The sequence below is a fragment of the Schistocerca nitens genome, chromosome 3 (assembly GCF_023898315.1).
Source record: "Schistocerca nitens isolate TAMUIC-IGC-003100 chromosome 3, iqSchNite1.1, whole genome shotgun sequence".
In the NCBI taxonomy this organism is placed as follows: domain Eukaryota; kingdom Metazoa; phylum Arthropoda; class Insecta; order Orthoptera; family Acrididae; genus Schistocerca; species Schistocerca nitens.
Window position 1 is genome coordinate 142,512,539 of NC_064616.1, and position 11,108 is coordinate 142,523,646.

Consider the following 11,108-nt stretch of genomic DNA (forward strand, 5'->3'; position numbering starts at 1 on the left):
AGCAGGAGGCAAACAAGCTAAGAAGCTTACAACTTTCCGATAGTACTACTGAGCCCAGAATAAACGATATGGTCGGTGACATTCGAGAATACGTAGTCGAAAAGTTAAAGAAGTGCCCAGATTCTGATTTTCAGCTGAACGAATCTACTCATGTTTAAGCAACTTACGGTGCTTGAGCACTTTGAAGCAGATGAAACCATCAGGGAAGAAATTTTATTTCGCAAAGCACTACTGGCCAGTGTTTGTGCGACATGTTTTTAGATAGCACTCGCAACTTCAAGATTAATTGGACAGAATATATACCCATTTTTAGGATAGTGCTAAAGCCATGACTGAAAATAAAAGTGGGCTGGTTGCAAAATTAAAGCCAGTAATGCTAAATATTTCATGGAGACACTGATTTCATTGACAAGCTTTGGCAACCATGGATTCACCTTCTGATTTAAATTATGTGCTTCAAGATGTGTTCAGAGTTGTAAACAACATCATCTCGACTCGACTTCTTTGTATCATTCGTGTAGAGATGGGTTCGCTCCAACAAAATCTCCTGTATCACACAAACGTCAGATGGCTTCCCAACGTAAAAGTATTGATACGAGTTCTCGAACTAAAAGCTGAACTCTTAATGTTCATACAAGATTCTAAATCTTGATCTGCGAATAATTTTTGTGATCCTGTTTGTTGTTGTTGTGGTCTTCAGTTCTGAGACTGGTTTGATGCAGCTCTCCATGCTACTCTATCCTGTGCAAGCTTCTTCATCTCCCAGTACCTACTGCAACCTACATCCTTCTGAATCTGCTTAGTGTATTCATCTCTTGGTCTCCCTCTACGATTTTTACCCTCCACGCTGCCCTACAATGCTAAATTTGTGATCCCTTGATGCCTTAAAACATGTCCTACCAACCGATCCCTTCTTCTAGTCAAGTTGTGCCACAAACTTCTCTTCTCCCCAATCCTATTCAATACCTCCTCATTAGTTACGTGATCTACCCACCTTATCTTCAGCATTCTTCTGTAGCACCACATTTCGAAAGCTTCTATTCTCTTCTTGTCCAAACTGGTTATCGTCCATGCTTCACTTCCATACATGGCTACACTCCATACAAATACTTTCAGAAACGACTTCCTGACACTTAAATCTATACTCGATGTTAACAAATTTCTCTTCTTCAGAAACGATTTCCTTGCCATTGCCAGTCTACATTTTATATCCTCTCTACTTCGACCATCATCAGTTATTTTGCTCCCTAAATAGCAAAACTCTGACAGTATTACAATGTCTAGTAATAGGGAGCAAATGTAATGCCACGCAGGAGGCACAGAAAGCCACTTCATAACGTGATGTTATATTTATTTGCTTTTTAGAAAGAGTGTTCTATTAATTTGAAAGTGTTATGTACAGATCATTTTGGATTCCTTCCATTGGCTATCGCAACTTGTCTTCTTCCTTCTCTGTGTTGGTGCCCACTCCCAGAGCAGCCGACACAACAACCTTCTCTTCAGTAAATTCACGTGCACTGCTATAGTGGATGTGGAGTGTGGGCGTGCGGTGAATGTTTGTTAGGAGTTCAACATCCCCAGTTTAGGTGAATATACAGGACTGTTCATAAACACCGATGTGTACCCGCTCAAGGCTTTTTTGGAAATTTGAGAATGTATGCGTGGGCACATACTGTCTTCATCCTGCCTTCTTCTACGCCTTGTCAGGGCTTTACTAAGACACAGTTTTAAGAAGAACATGAATCTGTATCAAACCGTTGACTAATGTTGACATATTGTCCTTCTTTGGATATGAAATTCGTGGGGCACTTAGCCAGTGTGCGCACTGGTACGCCACGATGAATAACTTGCAAATGAGTGAGGAGTAGTACAGGTCATCTGACGAATTAAGTTCAATCCTTTACTGGTATGGGAACGCCATGCAACAACCTCTGCTGCTTGGAGGGTTCCAGTGGCTGTCCAGAAATTAAGTCGTTAGAGTGGGGAGAAAGATCCATTATGTGACTGCTGATCCTGATGAAGGATATCTCTTGGAGGCGGACCTGGCATATCCTACACATCTGCATGGTGAACACAGTGACCTGCCGCGAGTCTGGAGCGCCTAGCGCCGACCAGTGGTTCCACCAAAAAGCCGATAACAACGCTGGGGAATAATCAGAGGTATATTCTGCGCTACAGAAACTTCCAGCAACGTCTCAGTTTGGGGATGGAACGTATTGTAATCACCCGTGGCATCACCTTCAAGCAGCATCTCTGGCTTAATTAGTATATTGATTAAAACACTGAACAGATAGCCCTCGTGAGCCGCGACTTTGAAAAGTATTTCTATAAACTAATAAATAAATAAATTTCCGAGAAATCCATGGAAAATGCTAGAAAATACTAGGAAATTCATTTAGTTTACATCTGGCGGATCGTTATGACGCAAAAAATTACATTTCCATGACAAATTTGAAGGGAGCCACCATCTACAATAAAGTATAAGTCGCTGCGCAGATGGTCAAGTTTTCGGTGCAGTTCATGAAACCTATTTATGTTGATAGGTATGTTCTGGACGTCTCCAAACTCCACATATACCAACTCTGCTACGAGTTTGCGCATCTAAGCTGTGCTGACCCCGAATTAATTGATATCGATAGAGAAAATTTCATCTACTGTGTGAAAGGCTGCAATCCAAATGAAGTAATTAGGAACAATCCCCAAGTATTCGTCACATCTGGATACGCGGCGAGAAAATTCTTATGGAATAGCACCTCAAAACAAGAAGATTATTGGCCTGATGAAAGACGAGGTAAGCAAACTGTGGAGCTTGTAAGGCTCAGAGCAGAAATGTATGCATACCGCACAGACACAGGTGCCACCCAGAGGCAGGCTAAGTGTGTGCATTGCACTTCCTCAACAGCTGTGATGATAGAAGTGCCCAGTTGAGAGCTGTGGCACCACTCCACATATGGTGGGCCATGTAGAATGGTTCAAATGGCTCTGAGCACTATGCGACATAACTTCTGAGGTCATCAGTCGCCTAGAACTTAGAACTAATTAAACCTAACTAACCTAAGGTCATCACACACATCCATGTGGATGTGTATGACAGGTATGAAAAACAGCTGGATGAACCATCTGTCATAGGTATGAGCATTAGTATGCATGAATGATAACACATTAAGTATGCATGTGTACTGTGTACATGTCTGCACACTACACGTGAAAGTACATGTGTTGTATGTATTTGCATGTGTGTGTGTGTGTGTGCGTGTGTGCGTGTGTGTGTGTGTGTGTGTGTGTGTGTGTGTGTGTGTGTGTGATATCCGTTCACCTTCTGCTGCTAGTCCCTATTTCCCATATGTTGTATACATAAATGATCGAAGCCATCAAAAAGTAATGATTACAGAAGTGTAAACATTGTTTAAAAAATGACGATTCTCTGCACAATGAAAGCCAGTGACAAAGTATTAATTCACTGGAAAACATAGTATTTAACTCTTCTCTGTACCCGTTTTAGTATATAAATATAACTGATAGCATTAGTCCCGTATATATAAGGCATTAGAAAAGAAATTATATATTGGAATAGAGCTTTGTAGATATAACTACAAGACAAAAGGATTGAAAAAAGTTTTAATAAACAACAACAATGACTGTATTACAAAAAATATACTTGCTAATAACAATAAGTAAATTTGTTGTATCATTCTCTTTACAAAAGAACTTGATCCTCTCACTAAAAAGCATTTGCTTCGAATGGAAACCAACAGCTCATGATTGGTAAACAATTCAGATCATTGGGGTATTTTTAAGCACAGGTTGCACTTCGATTGGCTCTCGCCCAAAAGCAATGGGTTTGCCTGCGTGGTGATTGTCAGAGAGCATCATGAAATGGACATAACATGACACTGACATGACGCAGTTTTGACATGACACTGAAACATTGATGTGATGTGATGTCAATGAGAGCAGTGTGGGACAAACTACACCTAATTAGAATTATAATAAAATTATTTTTTATTATTATTTATAAGAAATATTCACACACTGAAGCCAAACAAACTAGATCCTCTCCCTATTACGCACAGAACCAGACTTATGTCACGTACACAATTGCTTTAGTTATAATGAATGAGAAGGGGGAGGGCGACTTGAATCTTATTGGTCCACAGGGAGAGTGTGGGGAGGGATTGGAGGGGAAATGTGTGTGGGCAGAATGTGTAACCTGATACTCAAGGACAGGGTCATCTAGAACTGGCCATGCCTTAGGTGCTTTGGAAGGCCTTGGGCTGTTGGGGGAGGGGGGTGGATGACCTTTAATATACCACATACCGGTGCATGTGTAGGCTGGGGGTTTCTCTGGGTGACCTTGAATATAACTCGAGCCATTGCCTCAAGTTTAACCTGATACTGGAAGCTTTTATCAGTGACCTTGAGATAGGATCATTATCTGAACTCGTATACCCACTGCATATCTACTACATATCAGCTACAGCTTTATCTTACACTGGAAGAGATGTATCACCCAGTGTTTATCTCTCTACAGACCAGCAGTGCTGTACTACTGCCCACACCAACAATATAGTAGTGTCATCTTCGTTGACCCAAATATTCAGGTTCCCTTCATGAGAGTTTCAGTGGAAGACGATCCAGAAATTCTCACAGGAGAGTCACGTAATTGCTCTGTTACGTCAGTTTACATGTCTCCAGGCACTGAATTTAGATTTGTGGAACATATAAACTTCCAGTATCAACATACCAAATTGCGTTTGGTGATTTCAATAGCCATACTGAGATTTGGAGATATTCAGATACCAACAAAAGTGAAAAAACTGTGACAGAAAGGGCAGATTCAACTGACTTCAAACTACTAAATGACTACAAATTTCCAATATTGTTGAACAGTGCACGACAGAGGCGTGATTCTAATACAGATCTCATCTTTGCGAGCGAAAATACATCTGATTTATCAGTGACATCAGTGGGACAGGCAGTTCCTCCCACACGACACTGTCCTGTTATGTGCTGTGTATATGCTGCAATCCGACCTCCGACAGTTTCTCTTCGAAGGATGTGTATTTTTAAAAAGGCGACCTGGTGAAGCTGATCACTGCGATGGACAATAAATAGGGTCCTTAATACTGATCCATTTCCAGAATCGTGTGATGACTCTGAAAACGTCGTGAAGTATTGTTCTCGTTTCTCAATCCTACGAGGCTGCAGATCACTATACATAAAGCATCTGACTTCAGAAACTCAGAGACATTTGGGAAACTATCTTCAGCTCTTCCATAATGACCCTTTTAGAAAAGAAACCCTGTAGGCCGGACATAATCTATTAACAGCAGTATCCAAGAATATGCTTGGTTAAAGTTGATGAAAGAGACAGATCTTAGGAACAGTAGCTACAAACGACGGCAGGCATTTTAAGAATGTTGCTGAATCGTTTGAGTCATCTGTGGAGCCAGTTATAATACACTCATGGAAATTGAAATAAGAACACCGTGAATTCATTGTCCCAGGAAGGGGAAACTTTATTTACACATTCCTGGGGTCAGATAAATCACATGATCACACTGACAGAACCACAGGCACATAGACACAGGCAACAGAGCATGCACAATGTCGGCACTAGTACAGTGTATATCCACCTTTCGCAGCAATGCAGGCTGCTATTCTCCCATGGAGACGATCGTAGAGATGCTGGATGTAGTCCTGTGGAACGGCTTGCCATGCCATTTCCACCTGGCGCCTCAGTTGGACCAGCGTTCGTGCTGGACGTGCAGATCGCGTGAGACGACGCTTCATCCAGTCCCAAACATGCTCAATGGGGGACAGATCCGGAGATCTTGCTGGCCAGGGTAGTTGACTTACACCTTCTAGAGCACGTTGGGTGGCACGGGATACATGCGGACGTGCATTGTCCTGTTGGAACAGCAAGTTCCCTTGCCGGTCTAGGAATGGTAGAACGATGGGTTCGATGACGGTTTGGATGTACCGTGCACTATTCAGTGTCCCCTCGACGATCACCAGTGGTGTACGGCCAGTGTAGGAGATCGCTCCCCACACCATGATGCCGGGTGTTGGCCCTGTGTGCCTCGGTCGTATGCAGTCCTGATTGTGGCGCTCACCTGCACGGCGCCAAACACGCATACGACCATCATTGGCACCAAGGCAGAAGCGACTCTCATCGCTGAAGACGACACGTCTCCATTCGTCCCTCCATTCACGCCTGTCGCGACACCACTGGAGGCGGGCTGCACGATGTTGGGGCGTGAGCGGAAGACGGCCTAACGGTGTGCGGGACCGTAGCCCAGCTTCATTGAGACGGTTGCGAATGGTCCTCGCCGATACCCCAGGAGCAACAGTGTCCCTAATTTGCTGGGAAGTGGCGGTGCGGTCCCCTACGGCACTGCGTAGGATCCTACGGTCTTGGCGTGCATCCGTGCGTCGCTGCGGTCCGGTCCCAGGCCGACGGGCACGTGCACCTTCCGCCGACCACTGGCGACAACATCGATGTACTGTGGAGACCTCACGCCCCACGTGTTGAGCAATTCGGCGGTACGTCCACCCGGCCTCCCGCATGCCCACTATACGCCCTCGCTCAAAGTCCGTCAATTGCACATAAGGTTCACGTCCACGCTGTCGCGGCATGCTACCAGTGTTAAAGACTGCGATGGAGCTCCGTATGCCACGGCAAACTGGCTGACACTGACGGCGGTGGTGCACAAATGCTGCGCAGCAAGCGCCATTCGACGGCCAACACCGCGGTTCCTGGTGTGTCCGCTGTGCCGTGCGTGTGATCATTGCTTGTACAGCCCTCTCGCAGTGTCCGGAGCAAGTATGGTGGGTCTGACACACCGGTGTCAATGTGTTCTTTTTTCCATTTCCAGGAGTGTATAAGAACAATCAGGTTTCAAACAAAAAAAAAAAAAAAAAAAAAAAAGCTTCATGTTTCAAGTCTTGAGTCTCACGCAATTTAAGATTTTCAAACCAGTAAAGTTTCAGTACTAGCTTTTATCGATCAGATGGCTGGTTATGACACTGTCAGTAACTGTGCCTTGTCAGAGAAGATCTATAGGATAACGAAAGGTACGGTTTCACCAAACTTATTCAAAGGATACTTCAATACATGAGATTTTATGTGGGTCCCAGGGACAACGGAGTCTTTGGAGCTGTTAAAGCAATGGCTTACTACAAGCAAGTGATCTTTCACCAATGTATTTAACATCCATACCAATGACGAACCACTTCCGGTGAACATGAGAAGCTTTTTTTATTGCCGGCCGGCCGCTGTGGCCGAGCGGTTCTAGGCGCTTCAGTCTGGAACCGCGCGACCGCTACGGTCGCAGGTTCGAATCCTGCCTCGGCCATGGGTGTGTGTGATGTCCTTAGGTTAGTTAGGTTTAAGTAGTTCTAAGGTCTAGGGGACTGATGACCTCAGATATTAAGGTCAAGGGAAGTCTACTGAAGACAACCACTTCCAATAAACATGAGCGGTTTCTTTTATTGCCGACGATTTTGGGTTAGTGAGCCAAGGGAAGTCTACTGAAGATATTGAAGCCTACGTGACAGATGCATTGTGAGAGTTGCATGACTGTTAGTCTAACAACCAGCTTCGTCGAAACCCAGCTAAAACCCAACTGTGTACGTTTAATCTTTAGCACAGTGTATCCTGATACTGGTCCGGAACTGTCTCACTACATCAGTTGTTCCCCAGCTACGTGCCAGGTTGTTGTCGAAGGATCATATATCCCGACAATTAAACCAGATACATGGGAGCACGACTGATGGCTCTGTATTGGTATCGCGGCAAAACAGTTACTGTGCAAGACTGTCATATAAAATGAAACGGGGACTGCCAACTTTATACCAGAATCCAAGTAAATGTCAGTACTTTGGCATTATACCACGTCTTCGCGAAAATTTCTAACGATCTTGGTCTAATGTTCCATTGACAGTGAGGCCATTAGAGACGGAGGACGTAAGCCTACTTGAGTAGGCCAAGCATGCGTCAGGAAATAGTTCGTCTCCTACCCAAAGATATCATGGCATCATTCACAGCATCCGATTTAGAAAAACCGTAGGATCACTAAATCCGACTATTCAGACTGGGATTTGAACCACGCAACTCCCATATGAGAATTCAATGTCTTAAACAACATACCACTTCGCTCTGTCTCTGTGTACAAGGCTAAATTTGAGTAGATTATGTCGGCTCGGAAATGGATGCCCGAGCTGTTCAGGGTATAAAATGCTATCCACTCGCTGGCTTTATGCTTAGAGGTGAAATGGTGGACGCACGCGTTTATTGAAAAATTTTGTGGAAACTGCAATCAACTATTTGAGCATTACACTGTGCGCGGGTGTTGTATGCACTCATGACAATTTTCATTCCTTAAGGAATTCCCTACAGGAATTTCTCTGGGACATGGTTCACTAGCTGTTCTATAGTGTTGACCTTGTTCGCATCTGTTGACGTAATTTCTTACACTTGAAGGTGCTCCTGCTGTTTAACATCTTCACAGTGAAGAAAACGTGCAAACGACTGTCACGCAGATGTTTCAAATGGAGGTCAGCTCATACACAGGAATGCTATAGCTTATCCCACGTAGAACATTGTAACCATTCCGCTGTTAATATTATACCAAGTAGCTCAACAATTGCCGCTGCTGTTCGCAAAAATTATATCCAAGTAAGTAACTTTTCTTCCTATTAAAGCCTAACTTTCAATGACACTCTCTTATTAGTAAGTCGGGTACGCGTACTCATTCTTCCAGTGCCGGTTTCCAGTGTTGTACATTCTTCGGTTATGTGCATTTTATGGATTCAAATACTCAAGTATAAACTCATCGAAAAAAAATTGCCACCTGGAGTGTCAAAAACTATAGTCACCCATAAATTCGTTAGAAATAAATGTGCAAGAGAGTTGCTAGGAGCCGGCCGGAGTGGCCGTGCGGTTCTGGGCGCTACAGTCTGGAACAGAGCGAATCCTGCCTCGGGCATGGATGTGTGTCATATCCTTAGGTTAGTTAGGTTTAATTAGTTCTAAGTTCTAGGCGACTGATGACCTCAGAAGTTAAGTCGCATAGTGCTCAGAGCCATTTTTTTTTTTTTTTTTTTTGAGTTGCTAGGAAATGTAGACTACTGTTCCAAGTGTGAGCATAAGTAGTAAACTGTAGTGCCTGTCTGCTTTGTTGGGTGTAACATGGAACGCAAGACTTAAGTTGCTGAGTCGCAAGAAGGAGTGACTGCATTTGAACGTATCATAGATCTTTCTGAGAATGAAGTAGATGATTTTACACTTAGCCATCACATATGATTTTGACGTTTACTGTCTTTTTCTCTTTATTTACTTATGGTCCATCAACTAGACAACTACTGTTGCCAGTACCATTTTGCCTTTTATTGAAATACGCTGATGGAGAATAGCCGCAAAACCAGGAAGGAGTTGTGCAACATAAACGAACGTCGGTAGGCGTGTTTCTACCTCTGTTTAAATTTAGCGCCAGTCGCATAAGAGCGGCGCTAATAACGGCACTATGATGATGAAAATCAAGTTTGCTTTAAATATACGCTATAACGGTCGTGAGCGTTAGTAACCTCTGAGACTGGACGTGGTGAGCTGAAGTTAGTCAAGAATTCTTTTAAGGCGACAAGCACAGCATTATCAACACTTCCCTGAGTTTGAACGAGATCGTGCAATAGGGCTACGAGAAGCTGGATGATCCTTTAGCGACATTTCAGGAGTTTGACGGAATGTAGCCATTGTACATGATTGCTAGCAGCGGTGGTCTCGGTCGCAAGAAGACTGAGCTCCGGACGGCCACGTCGCACTACCGAGACCGAGGAACATGATGTTCGGCGTACGGCTCTGGCGCATCGTACTCCATTTGCAGCAGTAATTTGAACAGCAATTGGTTTATGCCACAGTGACACAACGAACTGTTACAAATCGATTACTTCAAGGACAGCTCCAAGCCAGACGTCATTCAGCGTGCATTCCACGACCCCAAACCGCTGCCATTTGCTACTTCAGTGGTGTCAGACCATGGCTCATTGGGGGCAGAGTGGAGGCCTGTTGCGCTCCCTGACAAAAGATGGATCGCCCACATCACCAGTGATGGCCGTCTTTTGGCTAGAAGGAGGTCAGTTGAGGGCGTGCAATCAACCAGTCTGCGAGCTAGACACACTCGACCTACACCTGGAGTTATGGTCTAGGGTGCAATTTCGTATGACAGCAGGAGCAATCTCGTGGTTATCCCACGCATCCTGACTACAGATTTGTACTTCAGTCTGGCGATTCGACGTGTTGAGCTGCCATTGATAAACAGCATTCCAAGGGGTATTTTCCATCAGGATAACCCTCGCCCACATCACCACTGTTGTAACCAATATGCTCTACGGAGTATCGACATGTTGCCTTGGCCTGCTTCATCAGCAGATCTGTCTCCAATCGACCGCATATGGAACATCATAGGACGACAACCTCACCCACAACCAACATTAACCGCCCCTGTATTCACCGACGAAGTTCAATAGGCATAGAACTTCATCCCACAAACTGACACCTGGCAACTGTACAACACAATGCATGCACGCTTGCGTGCTTCCATTCAACATACTGGAGGTTACACTGTAAGTAGGCTGTTTAGGTTTTTATGTTGGTAATGCCACGTAGAGCTGTGTATGAAAATCACTGACTGTGCGGTTTGCAGTCTGCGGCTGGTTTGCATTGTTGGAATATTTGCTCTTGTAGTGTTGGTGTTGGGCAGTTGGAAGTGAACAGCGCGTAGTGTTGTGCAGTTGGAGGTGAGCCGCCAGTAGTGGTGGATGTGGGAAGAGAGATGGCAGAATTTAGAGAGCGGACGATCTGAACGTGTGTTCATCAGAAAGAGTAAATTTGTAATACTGGATATCATGAACTTATATATATATATATATATATATATATATATATATATATATATATATATATATATATATATATATATAACTTTTGAACATTATTAAGGTAAATACATTGTTCTCTATCAAAATCTTTCATTTGCTAACTATGCCTATCAGTAGTTAGTGCCTTCAGTAGTTAGAATCCTTTATGTAGCTGGCAGTATTGGCGCTCG